Source organism: Anthonomus grandis, chromosome 1 (assembly GCF_022605725.1).
Source record: "Anthonomus grandis grandis chromosome 1, icAntGran1.3, whole genome shotgun sequence".
Classification (NCBI taxonomy): domain Eukaryota; kingdom Metazoa; phylum Arthropoda; class Insecta; order Coleoptera; family Curculionidae; genus Anthonomus; species Anthonomus grandis.
Window position 1 is genome coordinate 19,141,357 of NC_065546.1, and position 15,341 is coordinate 19,156,697.

The following is a 15,341-nucleotide window of genomic DNA, read 5'->3' on the forward strand; positions in this document are numbered from 1 at the left end:
AGCATTTTGCCTATTGCCCTATATAGTGGTGCAGAAAACTAATAAAAATAAAACGTTTGGCTTGTTTATTAATATTTATGGAGCAATGGGGTTTTTAGACTAGCTATTTACCGAAGCAGTTGTTCCGCATGCTTTGAAAAAAAAACCGAAAAAGTGCTCCGTCTGTAATAACTCTGGTTGTCGGAGCCTCTTACCAGAACTTCCATTTTATGGTTTTTAAACTCCATATATTTCAGGAAATATTTTGGAGTTGCAGGCGTCTACTCACTCCGACTTCTTAAGTCCAATAAAAGGCAAACTGAAAATTGTTGAATATTTTTGAACTTCCAAGTCTTTCCGTCTGCTAATGACATGGGCTTTTTTAGTGATTTTCTGCTGAATTCCATGAACAGCGTGTTCATCGTTTCCATTTTGTGAACAGCGCAATTTACTCTAACAAAAAATTACTTTTAATTTTTTTACTCACGTTACGTTATTCGACGCACTGACGCGATCCACTTTTTGCGCTTGATTTTCGTAGTGGCCTTGCAAATTACTCGGTTTTGTAACGCGACCGAGGAATAGTTTGTTATTTTGTTCCAAAAAGAAAATAGAAAAAAGATGAAGACATCGGAAAGGTAAAAAAACGAAATTTTCAGCTGTCAACAAGGAACCGATTGAACAACAAAATCTCTGAAAAGCTAATTCTTCTTATGCTTAAAAGCATTTTATAAAAAAAGTAAAACATATATTTTTGAAGAAGAAATAATAGAATATATATACCTCCCTAAATAGAGGTCAACTTAAATATAAAAGAAAATGCTAATAATATAATTCTCTCTCCAGCTGTTTTATTTCTCATAACATTGGCCCACTATACCCTTATTTTTTTTGGATACCGACAAATAACTTTTTACAGTCACTTTTACAAACACTCTTTGTAGGTCGATTTATAACAATTTATCATAAATAATAAATTATAATTATAAAGGAACCGTAATTCTATACTACTTAAATAGCCATACAAATGTGCGTGTTTTATCCGATAAGATTTTAGTAATTATTAGTTATTGAATATAATTACATCGAAAGTTGGCTTTCTTGTCAAACCGGCTAACTATTTTTAAATTTATTTGTCTAAAAAAGTATCTAGATATCTAGTTGCTACATGTTATACATACAGGTGGATATTATTTATCTCACCAGGTGAGTGTGATTTTAAACTTGAGAAACTTTCATTTATTGTTTTTGCCAGCTTTTGCTAAATAATGGATGGGAGATTGACATATCCTCCAACTTCTCTGTTATTTCTGTCTGTAAAAAGTTTGAACAAAAGGATGTCCCTGTGCTCTCACTCTCGTGTTCAGTATCTGCATGCATATCTTCTGTGTCACTATCAGAATCTACATACCCGTATTAGTGTTATAAGTCTAAGAGTGGAACCAGATGAAGTTGAAGGAATAGCATTATCAGTTTTAGTTTTATTTAATGTAGGTTATAAAGGAAGACCACGGGATTTTTCTAAAATGTGCTTATGCATTGCTTGAAGGTGAAATTTTAGGTTAGTTGTGTTTCCAGAAGTTTTGATTTGCTTGGAACAGAATCGACAAATACCAAATTTTTTATCTTCACATCTTTGTAAATACTGCCACAAATTACTCTTAGGTGGCATTTTCTTATGTCTGCAAAGATAAAAGGCCATATTCAGTTGAAGTTTTAATGTTTTTGAATTATTAAATAATAAACAACAAATATTTTTAATATATGACAATACCTGTCTCTTATTTACTCTTTCTAATCTAAATAAAAACATCTAGATTAATAAAAATTTTGACGTAACTTACCTATAATATGTTATAATATAATTATATATCTTATAATATATTAATTATAATTAACGTTCAAATAAATTACAAATCTTCCAATCAGCAATCACCTTAAAACAAAATGATCAACTTAAGTGTTTCTGAATCGATGGAATAGAACTGAACAATCTAAACTGATATTCACTAATAGCAGAATAGCACAGATGTAACAAGGGAATCCCCCGTTACGTATGTGGCAGTAGTAAGGGGCTATACTCAGATACAGGAACCGAGTAGTATTCAATTCCCTAAAGAATTTTATTTCGCCCATCACTATTTGATAATTATATGTATATTAAATAAAAACATCGATAGCGTTCAATGTTTCAAACCAAAACAATTCCAATAATTTTAAGTGGTCAATTTTGTTTAAAGAAATAATGAACATCGATGTCTATTAGAAAAATCGATGTAAATGAAAAAATATCGACCATCGATAGGAAAACATCGATGTTCTCGCCTTGTTTCGGGTGTTGATTATTTCCTTTCAAGATTTCTTCGGCGTAGGTAACGTCTTTGTTGGGAGAATTTCTTGACTATATACTTTACAGCTTTTCATAGCCTTAATCAAAACAATTTCTTCTTCTTTTTCTCCAGTTGTGGCACCACCTCTGAATTTATGGTAATATCTTTAGGTATCTTAACGACTCTGGTATTTTCTTTATCGTCATGTAGGTGGTCCACAAACACCTCTAGTTCTCGTCATCAATAATATCTGGTTATATATATCCATTTTAAATTGCTGGGCATTCATAAAATCTTATAACTGATCATAACATGATTTCTGCCACAGGTACTGGCTATTGGAATCCTGTTAAGCCAATGGTGACTTTAGCTTCGTATAACGGGATCCTTTTTCCATTTGCTGAATAAAGGATTAAATTTGGTGGTGAAGAAACTCTGCAGTGAGCTCGCACGTTCGGCTTCACGATAGTATGACTTTATGTATCCACCACCAACTTACATTCACGGTCGCATATTTTTCCCCGGAATAGCACGGGGTCTCCAGGTCGTGGCAGCCTGGTTATTCTTACAGGTGGGGCCCAGCCAGTCTGGGTCTGTCAAAAGCTTGGGGCCTTGACGTTTACTTGAAAATAGTCGTTCATTTTTCCTAAAGAGACTTATTTATTATAAAAAACTCTTTAAGTTTTGTCAAACTCGTTCTTCCGAAATCTCGAAAAATCCCGAACTCTCTCGAACTTCGAAAGTTGACGGATAAGGTGCTTCTCCTCATTATAATTCCAATGGGTTTGCATTTTAGTCTGGTTTCATACTCCAGTCCACAAAAAAAGTTTTGTGATGAGTCATCCTTAAAGCATGGATCTGGTCAATAAAATAGGTTCCAATTCCAAGGAACAAATGAACAAGAAAACTATGAGAATAATTAACGAATAAATAATGTACATTTTCACAGAAATATTATTTAGTGGAGATGTATTTCTGCAGTTATAAGTCTTTATTTGTTATCCTTAATCTAGTCGAACCGGCTCCAACTAGAACATGTCTAATATTGCCCTGTATAAAGAAATGATGAATACATACTCTATTTTTCCTAATATATGTGTAAAAATCGTTAGAATCTTACTCTCCATTATATCTGAATTCGTGGTCTTACCAGGAAATTATAATTTCTATACCCGCGCTTATCCTGAAACCATTGCTATATATAATAACGAAATCCAACGCTTGATACGCCCTGTGAGTGGTTTCACAATACTGTAAATTAAATATCATGTTTCGTTTGAAATCTAACTGCAAGGCCCTTCTCAACATACACTTTCTCAACCCGAATATTATTTATGTAATAATCCTCATAAAGCTGCTTGAGTTTTAGGGTATATGATATTACTGCACATTTCTTAACATTTAGAGTAATCTTTCATTTTAAATCGTTGTACAACTGATCTTAGATTATCTTATAGCTTTATTGTATCGACCCTAAAATAATTAAATTGTTTTAAAAGATTTAAAATCATCAGTGTAGTACATTAATTTGTTTTTTTTTTAAGTTGTGCAAGTCATTAATAAATAAAATGTAGAACAATAGTATTAGCCAAATTTGATAGATAAAGGTTTGCTACTATTGATTTGCTTAATATAACATGATAATGTATATCATCATATAAACGACATTTTTAAAGAGTTTGGCAATAGTGATCAGAAAATTGATGAACCTATAAATTCAATGTCATTTTTCTTGTCTTTTTTATGTACAAAGTTTTGTTGTTCAATCGAAATCTTAACTGTCAGAACTGTCTTGGCAGGTATTACTTGGTTAATTTGCATACCTTTATACTTATACTAATATTTAGGTTGTTTGTATGTCCTCCTTTCCAAGTTCCTTTTCATGATTTACAACAAATGATCTTAATTCCTTTTCGTTATAGAAGACGTAATATTTGCAGACGAAAAGTTGGCATAAAAAAATTTAAAGGTCTTGGAGTTATATTTGGTCCCATATGCAACTAAGCCTAAAAAAGTAAAAACAATTAAGTGGATCACTAAAATAATATATTAAGAGGATTATTCACCCATAAATTTCTGTTTCCTGGATAACTTTTTTATTTTACAATATTTTTTAATGCGGTTTTCATTAATGAAATGTACATATTTTTGTCAACAGTTGATAGGTGCCAGTTTTTCAAATTTCTAAAATTTTGATTTTTTATTTAAAAACCAAAAAGATAAATAAAAAAACCTTTCCATACGTCTCTAGATACATCGATTTTAGAAACATTATATTAAAAAACCATTTCAAAAAAAATAATAATAAACCTTTGAGAATGGAAATACAAAATTCAGGCATTTTTCTTATAATTTCTTGAACCGCCGATAAGTTTAGTATCATATGACAACAACGCACGGCCGGGCTACCGTGAATCAAATCAAGAAACGCGCGACGCTTGTTCGGCCCGATCTGTGCAAGCGACGGTATCGGCTACTGTTCAACAGCAATAATTCAATATTATGCAAAATTGAAATGTTGATTGGCATTTCACTTAGAAGTATTTTATTGCGAAGGTGTTCCAATTTTCTGCACGTTGTTCTTTATACTATTAGGTTTTTTATGTTTATTTTTAAGAAATGGGAAAAAGAAAAGAAGGAGTCAAAAGTTTATTATTCTAAACGAAAAAGTAGGAAGCCAAAAAAGCATCAGTTTAGGCCTAGAATGGCTGCAAATATGGAATAAGATTGCCACATTGCTTTTACTATTTATATATAAATGAAAATAAATGATTAATTTTGGAAAGAAAAAATGATTTAAATAAGAAGAAAAATAAAGATTTTTTATTTTAAATGTCTACTGCCTGTAGAATCATTGTAGAATCATAGATCCTAGGTATAATAGAGGCATGGACATTCGAAACCCATCTAGAACTTGAGCTGTAAATGACAATTTTTGTATTACATTTGTTTGGTTTTTCTATTTTCATTAGAATATACCAGTTCGTTGTATTATAATTTTCATTTTTGTATACTTACTTATATAACTGTTTAATATTGTCTTATATTTTATACAGCATGTTCTAAAACATGTTATGAGTACACACAACATCCATAAACACAAAAAAAAGTGTAATCTAATGTAACGAGTTCAAAACTGAGACACATTTTTTTTAAATTAATTGAACTTGGGGTTTATTTTATGGCCCTTTGATGAAGCTCACGCGTATAATTTATTTTTTGTATTCTGATTGCTAAGAACTGTTTAAGAAGGCATATTTAAAGGTGATTAACATTAAAAGAAATTAATATTTATTTATTTCTCTTTGACGAGAGCTGTATATACAGGGTGGGTAAACGTAAACGAAACGGCTATGTCCGGCTCGTAAAGATTTTAAAAAGAAAACGCTCGGACCCGTCAATTTAGATTACCACGAGGAAACATTTTCAGAGTATAATACCACCCCTATCTGTCATCCCTTAGCCAGGGTGGAACTAACCTCAAAAATTTTAAATGGAATAGTGGCTCGAGTTATATCTTGTTTGAGAGGTCTTTTGATTTTCTTTACGGCTACACTTATTTAAAGGATTTTACTTCAGCGGTTCTTAAACTATTGACTGTTTTAACATTTAATATAGTTTTCTGGAAAACCTGTATTACATGTTGGGTGTTTGGAAAAACTATTAAATCGCAATTCTTTATCGACCTATAAATTTATAACAATCATACATAAACACTAGTCCAACAAATACTGAAAATGGCCATCGTTATAAGCCATGCAATAATACAGATTTATATATACCGGGTGGTGCGTGCATTATATAGAAAAAATTTAAAATAACTTTTTGAAGAGACCAATCTGGCAAAGCCTTGTGCAAAGTTTCAAAAAATTTTAATAAGCTAATCTTGAATTATTCAATGTAATGTAATTGCAAAATTAGCAAATTTTCAGTTCAGGTAAAACCATACGGGCACCAGTAAAGTGAATATTGTCACTGATGTGAAGAAAAGTGTCGATAAATCAGTCACAGTCGATATTTGAAAAGAAGTATGAATTATTCAATCGACGAAAAAATATCCATAATTAAGTGGCATTATGCGGGAAACAGTTTTAGAGCAGTATCTGAAAAGTTTTCAGTTTATTTCCCCACCAAGCCCATTCCGTCCATTTCAACTATTAAACATATTGTCAATGAGTCCAAAGGTACCGTAATAAATAATTGTAAATGTTCAACTCAGGATATCGAAAATAGAGCCGAAGAAAGAGAGAACAGAGATCTTAATATTCTACTGAGTGTGGAGGAAAGCAAGATGGTTAGTACGAGGGTTCTTGGGCAAGAGTTAAATAAACAACATACAACGGTATTGCGCACTTAAAAAAAAATACAAGTAATATTCGTATAAATTCGAAAAACATCAAGAGTTGCAGGAAGGAGATGAAGAACGAAGAATGGCATTTTGTTTTGAAATGATGGAAAGAGCAAATAATGATAGGATTTTTTTTAAAAATATTTGTTTTACCGATGAATGTACATTTACCCTCCACAATGAACCAAATGGTCAGAATTGCCGGTATTGGAGCCAAGAAAATGAACATCGCTTTGTTCATACTCGGACACAATATCCCCAAAAAACAAATGTATTCGTGGGAATTATCGGACACCATATCATTGGACCCTTTTTTATGGACTATAACCTAACAGCTGAAACCTATTTGAACTTATTTCAAAATCAAATTGGACCCACCTTGGAAGAAGTTGTTCAGGAAGATCAAATGATCTGGTACCAAATGGATGGTTGCCCGGCCCATAATACCCATATGGTTAGAGAGTGTTTGGAAAATGCTTTTAACGGCAATATTATTGGTCCACGGTACCGGATACTTTGGCCAGCCAGGTCACCTGATCTTTCACCGAATGACTTCTTTTTGTGGGGTCATTTAAAACGTGTCATTTATAAAAGTGTAAAATTTGAGAATCTAAACCAGTTACAAAACGCTATTTCGTTAGAATGTAATAAAATTTCCCAATATCAACTTAGTAACGTTAGAAATTAATTTTATGATCGGTTAGGATATTGTTTAGCTGTTAACGGGGGGTTGTTTAAACATTTGATGTTTTTATGTAATTTTCTATTATTTTTGCACTCCCTCAATAGGTAATAGCTGTCCGCAATTATTTAAATGAGTACTATCCTGGTCGCTGGATTACACTGAGAGGCTCTGTTTAATGGGCCGTGCGGTTGCCTGACCTCTGGTTTTTTTTTGTGGGGTCACCTAAAGAGTAAAATCTATGCTACCCAACCAGCTTCAATAGAAGAATTGCTCGAAAGGATTACATTTGAATGCCAACAGATAACTCCTGATATGCTACGAAATTTGCGACGTCGATTTGAATCTGTATTATTGCATAGAAGTTAACGGTGGCCATTTTCAGCATTTGTTGGACTAGTGTTTATATATGATTGTTATTAATTATTTGTTTGACAAAGAGTTGCCATTATTTTCTAAAAAACTGCATTAAATGCTAAAATAGTCAATAGTTTGAGAACCGCTAAAGTAAAGTCCTTTAAACTAGGTATAGCCGTAAAGAGAATCAAAAGACCTTTCAAAAGAAGCTATAACTCGACCCACTATTCCATTTATAACAAATTTAAAGGATAGTAATACATTTTTGAGGATAGTTCCACCCTAGCTAAGCTAAGGAATGACAGATGGGGGTGGTATTATACTCTGAAAATGTTTCCTCCTGGTAATCTAAATTGACGTGTCCGAGCATTTGTTGAGCTCGACATGGCCGCCGTTTCGGTTAGCCCCCCTGTAATATATACAGTGTATCCCAAAATTTATGTCTAAATTCATTTAAAATTCAGGGGTGTGTTCGAAAACGCTCGGACCCGTCGATTTTTATTTCAAGTTGCGCATTTTTGTACGGGAAGTTTGTATATACAGGATTGCTCAAAAATAAATTACGACCATCAACTTAATTTTTTCAAATGAAAGCACCTTTTTTTATTTAATTTTTAAATTTCGCGTGACATTTTACATATGTTTCATGCTTCATGTCCTATACCTAAAGTCAACAGTTATCGAAAAAAAAACGACCAAACATTATTATTGAAGTTCACCTAACGAGTCACCTTATCTCTGAGATTTTTTGGGTCCCTTTTTCGTTGAACAAACTTTAACGGGACAAGTCGATTATCTCGATTTTCTCAAATTTGAATTAGTTCCAGCATTACTAGCTTTATTTCCAAATCCATTGAACCCAGACTATCCTGACAAATAACAAATTTTCCAGCAAGATGGCGCTCCTCCGCACTATGCTGCCACTGTGCGTACATTTTTGGATGAAACCTTTCCCAATCGGTGGATAGGAAGGAGAGGACCCATCGAATGGCCTGCTAGGTCGCCTGACCTAATATCAATGAACTTTTTTTTGTGGAGATATCTCAAGTCGAAGGTATTTTTTAATAGGCTAAATAATCTAGACGATTTGAAAGAGAGAATTCGCAGAGAAGTGGGTGCCATGTCTTTTTTTTGATGTTGACTTTAGGTATAGGACACCATGCATGAAAAATACGTAGAATTCCACGCGAAATTCACAGATGAAATTAAAAAAAAAGGTGCTTTCATTTAAAAAAATGAAGTTGATGGTCGTAATTTATTTTTGAGCAACCCTATATATACAAACTTCACGTACAAAAATGCGCAGCTTAAAATAAAAATCGACGGGTCACACCCCTGAATTTTAAATGAATTTAGACATAACTTTTGGGATGCACTGTATATATATAATAGTGTTAGGCATATTTGGAAATGAGATAATTTCTTTTTTCGATCTATATGGTTGCTTCTACCCTTTTTTGACGGAAGTCACTCACATGTCTCTAATTTATTATTTATATCTTAATTGCTAAAAACTGTTTTAGGTACATATATTTGAAAGTGAGACAAAATTATAAACATTTTTATATCATTCCTTCTCTCCCTAAATTTGTGATACTAATACCCTCCTATATAAAAGCATTTTTTATGAATAAATTAAATCCGTTAATTTGAATAGTGAATAAACTGTATTATCAGAGGAACATGAGGATATTTTGATTGAACTTATACAAAAATGTTATTTCTTTACTGAGACAAACGTCTTGAAATACCAAAATACGCGTGCGACTTATTTGTTAGTAAACGCAAAAGTCCAACCGCATGCAAACTAAAAAATGCACGAATCGGTTCCTCCCGATGAACCTCTCTGGTAACATTGACCCGTCTGCTGCGAGACGAACAGTGTTCTGCTTTGCTTTAGAGATGCGTTGTTGCCAAATGCTCACCTTCCCGATAAATCGCGTAAAATCCATTTCAGGCAAAGTCACGTGCTGATGATTGCTCTTAAACACGAATGTCAAGAGTTTGGCCAGGCTCTTGATGGTAGATATGATGGTATTTTATCAGGAACTGTATATTCTTTTGGTTTTATGTTTTAATAATATTAATAACATCAAATTCTGTGATATATTTAATTTTCATATCACGTATCAAACTAATCATTTCTACAGAAAGTTCTCGTATTCTTATATTTAAGTTAGATTTAATTTATATTCTACGACCCTTAAATGCTGAAAATTTTGATGTGTGTGTCCTAGGTTAGGTCTATGTAAAAAACTATAGAATTTGTATTTTGAGTACTATTCCAGAATTGTTTGAGGATATTATGACTAATGATTTCATATTAGCTTTGAATGGGATCATTATATATATACAGGGTGTAAATAATAGATGCGAAAAAATTCAGGGGTTGATTCTTGGTTAAATTTCAAGAAAAAAACTTTACATGAACGTATGCCCGAAAAGGCATAACTTTTAAGAGATAAAGGGTGGTAAAGATTGAACAAAAATATATGTTTTTTATAATACCTGTAAAACCCCTGTAGATATTTTAAATAAAATTTGGTATGCATTTTCACCACCCTCTGCCATTAAGCAACAATCTATACGTCGCCCCATTTATTGACGAATCCGATAAAAAATTCCGGGAGAATTTTGAATTATGGCACATGAATTAATGATTCGATTTCATCAATATCCAGTACCGGAATCCTGTACACCAAAGTTTTTAAATGACCCCATGTGGTAAAATCTAATGGGTTCATATCTGGTGACCGAGGTGGCCGCAACTGAGGACCGCCTTGGCCTATCCAACGATTTGGATATGTTTCGTCCAAATAACGACGTGCTAATAAACTAAAATAGACAGGACTAACATCTAGGGGTACCGCCTCAAGATGTCCTGGAAGTATGTCTTGGAGAAAACGAGTATATGTTTCCCCATTCAATCTCTGTGGTAGAACCCATACATTTAAAGAAAATTGTAGTTGGTGATGAGCTTCAACTATGGCATGTGGATTTTCATCTGCCCAAATGTGGTTATTATGGTAGTTAATGATTGCCTCTCTGGAAAAATTAGCTTCGTCGGTAAACATAATCTGCCTTAAAAACTGAGGATTTTGCTCAATGACTTCTAACATCCAACGAGAAAATTCAAGACGCCTAGGAAAATCTCGTGGTAATAGAACCTGGACTCGTTGTACGTGTACGTATGGATATAATAAATGATCCTTTAATAATCCATACCATCATATGATTGGCATGTAGCTGCAGACCAATTTTTCTAGTACTGGTGTCAGGTTGTTCATTAATTAAATTAAGTACTGCTTCTTCCAATTCCGGTGTTCTAATATCGCGTTGGCGACCACAATCATGTTTTCTTGGTTGAAAAGTTCCAGATCCTCCTAGTCTTTGATGAAGGCGTGCCAATAATGTATGATGAGGTGCCATTCGTTGAGGGTACATTTCAGCATACATTCTAGATGCTTGCAATGAATTTCCGTTAGCAAGACCTTAAACAAAATGCAGATCGGTATAATTATGTATAATTTAAAATTTTGATTTCTTTCTTATTGTCAAATTCAAAAATTGGGTTGAATGGACCATTGGTTGACTGACTAAAGCGTTATCTATAGGGCAGGTTCCAGAAGGTACGCTACAACAATTTTCAGTCTTATTTATTAAAAATTCAGTACTACTACTGGGTTCTCATTGGGACCCTTGCTTTGATATTCCGATTAATGATTTTCATAAAAATGGTTTCAGAATAGCGTCTTTTGCATTTTTGTAGACAACTTAAAATTCTATAACGAGGTCTATTGAAGATTGGCTTTCCTGGTGTGGCAGAAATGAAATGATTTTTGACAGCAATTTCAGTAATTGGTGTTATATTTTGTTTAACATCACGAAATGCTATAATAATGAGATCTAAAATTAGCAAACATGCTAGCTTTCCTTAGGTTCCGTGTGTGTAGTACCGATTGTGCTTGTGCGTCCTCATTTGGAACCCACTTGCTTCTTTTGTTTGGTCACGTGGATGGTTTATTAATAAAAGATAGATGCTGAGAATAGATTTTTGAAAGAACCACTTCTGGATCCGACAATAAGGCAATAAGAGATATGATATTGAATTTTTATACAATCATTACAAAAAATACGCATTCGGATAAAGGAATAGCTTTATTTGCAATTAGTGCGAGAATCTTAATTCTCTATGGCCTTTGTTTCGCAATGAGAGCCTGCGCTGCTATCTAAAAGTCATGCTTCAAAATAATATTTAAGGTATCTAGGGTCAGAAAGGTAAACAACTATTAAAACAAATGTCTATTGAAACAAAATCTGTCACACAATTATAAATTGTGTACAAGGATTGCAGACGGTAGCTCAGAATTATTGAAGGCTGGGCGTTCGTAGGTTAGAATTTAATATAGGTAACAGTTAATAAATAAAAAATGAAAAGAGAACCCAATAGGCGCCACTTATTTTTGCTAAAACTATGAAAACTTTTTACCTTATTATTTTAATATCAGTAAAGATGACTGGAATTATGCTATGGCAATTAGAGGTAACAGTTCCCAATAACAATCCATTTTATTCACACAAATCCCTTATTTAACTTTATACAATACTTAAAATTTAATAAGAATTTAATCAATAAATACTATTTATAAAATAAGATTAAATTACACTTTAATTAAATGGTGGCTTATGGGTATTCAATGATTTGCTTAATAATTAATTAAAATGAAATATAACACAATATGAATACCACAGGGAAAGTTCATGGAACTTGTTTAGTGGGCGTAGTGTTGAAATTAAATATAAAATATAGGTTATATCCAACAGTTTTACAATATTAATAAAGTTATAAGTAGTATTAAAATTTAGTTATGAAAATTTTTATAATATAAGAAATTAATAACAATGTCAATGAAGCGAGGAGGATATAAACTCATAACCCAAGGTTATATGGGCTTCGGTCATGTATCCATATCTCACTAGTCACTCTCAATTAAACAAAATTAATTATTGAATAAAGAAATTATTAAAAAGACAGACTTAATTATTAGATAAAAAAATGATAAGGAAAACTGGTTTTAATTCACCTGGTCTCTAGCTACATAGAGCCTCACCAAGATAACTGGCTGCTTGAAGTCATGATTGTGAGAGATGGGGGCTCAGGTGGATGTTCATCTCCTTGTGGAGAAACCAGGCTGTTCTGAAGTCACTCGTAGAGCATCACAGAATTGAACACCATCACACCCTCAAGGTGAAGTATCCAAGAAGAAAAAAAGAAAATCGAGAAGAAAAGAAAACCTGAAAACGGAAAGCCTGAAACAATTTTCTAATGATAATATCTAAGTCACTGGCACGATGCCGGTACAAACAAAGAAATGGATCACTCACCTCGCTAAGTTTCCAAACAAAACTTGGGCGTTCTGCCAAGAAATTACCAAATCATGTCAAGATAAGGTAAAAGGGGTTCATTAAAGCCAAATTAATAAATATTATAGGTAACTTCCATCTTCTTTGGGTGGGTCACAAACTTTTACATCGTACCAACACATGGGAACCAAGTCACCCACAGAACACAAATATATAGAGAAGTGGTGATTGCATACAAACTGATAGAAATTCAAATGACAAATCAGCTAGCGTCCTCTCGCTTGGCAAAGGAAACTGTTGTAACTAACTTGACAGTTTGACGTGCCTAATTGGACCAATCAGAGTGGTGAAAGGCGTGGCCAAATTAAAGCGGGAAATCAAATTTCATTTAATGACAATCTTATCATTTAATCGTAAGATCTAAAGCAAACGCCTACTCAAAAAGGTTACTCATAGAGAAAAGGGCCTTTTTGATTAGGTTTTAGCATCAGATATTGATCTCAATAAAAATAAAAGTTTTATTTTACATATCTAAATGAATTAATTTACTGCAATAATCGATTAACAATAATGTACGACATATCACCAATTGGACGAATGGAAATAAAACAATGTTTTTCTTTAATACAATTATTATTTAATTTTCCTGAAAAAAATATTACTTAGAATCATATTATATAATATACAATAATTTATTATAACAGACATTTTATATAATTAAATTAATCTAAAAATGTTTAAAAGTATTTTGTTAGCACTGAACTAATTTTAAACAGATTAGAAAAGGTTGTCAAAATTTTTGTGCTATTTTCTCACCATACATCTAAAAAAATTCTTATTAGGTTAATAATATCCTCCTTTTATTAACACATAGATTCAATAGAGGATGAATTATCCTTATTTAATATGTACTTGTAACTGTTTCCTAAAGAAAAATTAAACAAATTTTTAAATTATTTAAATTATAATTTAAATATTAATTTTTAAAATTAATTAAAAATTTTATAGCAGAGTATTAACGAAAGAAACAATATAAACTCTTTTAAAATGAAATCAACTTTTTAATATAAACATATCACTTACATAGTCTATATTTGTTGATCTCTCATAATACTAACAACATATCTTGAAACTATAATATTAATAAAAACTTAATTCAAGGACAGAGGTTTACATAAAATAAAAAAAAACTCTTAAAAAAATACAAGTTGTAAGAAAAACATTAATTCTGATCCATTCCGGTGCTTATTATTCCTTAGGTCTCTTTGAACACTCGTCTCAGTGAACACAGGAAGTGGTATGAGACGAGCATGAAATAAAATAAAAAAATAGGCAGTGCAAACCTTATAAATCAATTTACTAAATGATTCATGTGAAAAAAAAACAAAATAAAATTTGTGGAAAGAACTGATCAGAAGAAATTCTATAGCTCAAACTCTTAATAAAATTTACATTGCATATCGCTCTCCATGTTTTTCTTGTAATGGGAACTGAAGGAAATTAAAAAAAATCTTTTATTACTATGTTTCTCAGTTTTTAAAATCATTTAAAATATACATACTCTTACTTCAAGGAAATTTTCAGGAAAATTTTAAATTAATTTTTTTGAGGGCCAGACATTTTGTAATATTTATTTATAATAATCAAGTTAACAATTAAATACTTAAAAAGTGAAACTTCTTCATCATTCAATTGAAATCAACTGAATTTAATTTTATTAAAGACTAAAGATTGACAATACGAAAACATAATAGTAATAAATAAAATCAGGTTTTCTTACCAGAAACCTGGAATTGCTTGCTGCAAATCAATTAAAACATTACTCCCAATATTGAAAGAGAACTTTTAAAAAAAAGTCATGAATTTAAAATAACATCCTTAAAACAAATAGTAAACTCAACCCACGCCTCTAGACATTCACTGAAATGAAAAAAAACTCAAATGGTATGGCAATGACAAATGATGTTCTAGCAGTCAATCTCAACAACTGTCTGTCAGCTCCCTGTCAATTTTGCCAAGCAAGATGGCAGACATACGATTCCAATTTTCACCATACAAGCTTCATACATGTGTAGTCAACAGAAATGCCAAAAGTGAAAATCGATCTTGACTTTGAAAAGTGAAAGTTAATTAGGAAGCGGAAAGATTAGGGTATTTCTTCAAGTTAGGAAATCCGCGTAGCAACACTAGGGCTATCAATTACACCGGACACGTGTTCCACTTATTAATTTGAGATGAGCAATAAAATGTATTTTAGCTACATTAATCATTGGAAATTGTT

General features: G+C 32.2%; 1 protein-coding gene across 2 annotated transcripts in view; it reads left to right on the forward strand.

Annotated features, from left to right (window-relative positions):
- LOC126739447 (heterogeneous nuclear ribonucleoprotein L) overlaps positions 1–15,341 on the forward strand; it is an 840,569-nt gene that overhangs the window by 41,534 nt on the left and 783,694 nt on the right. The window lies entirely within an intron of this gene.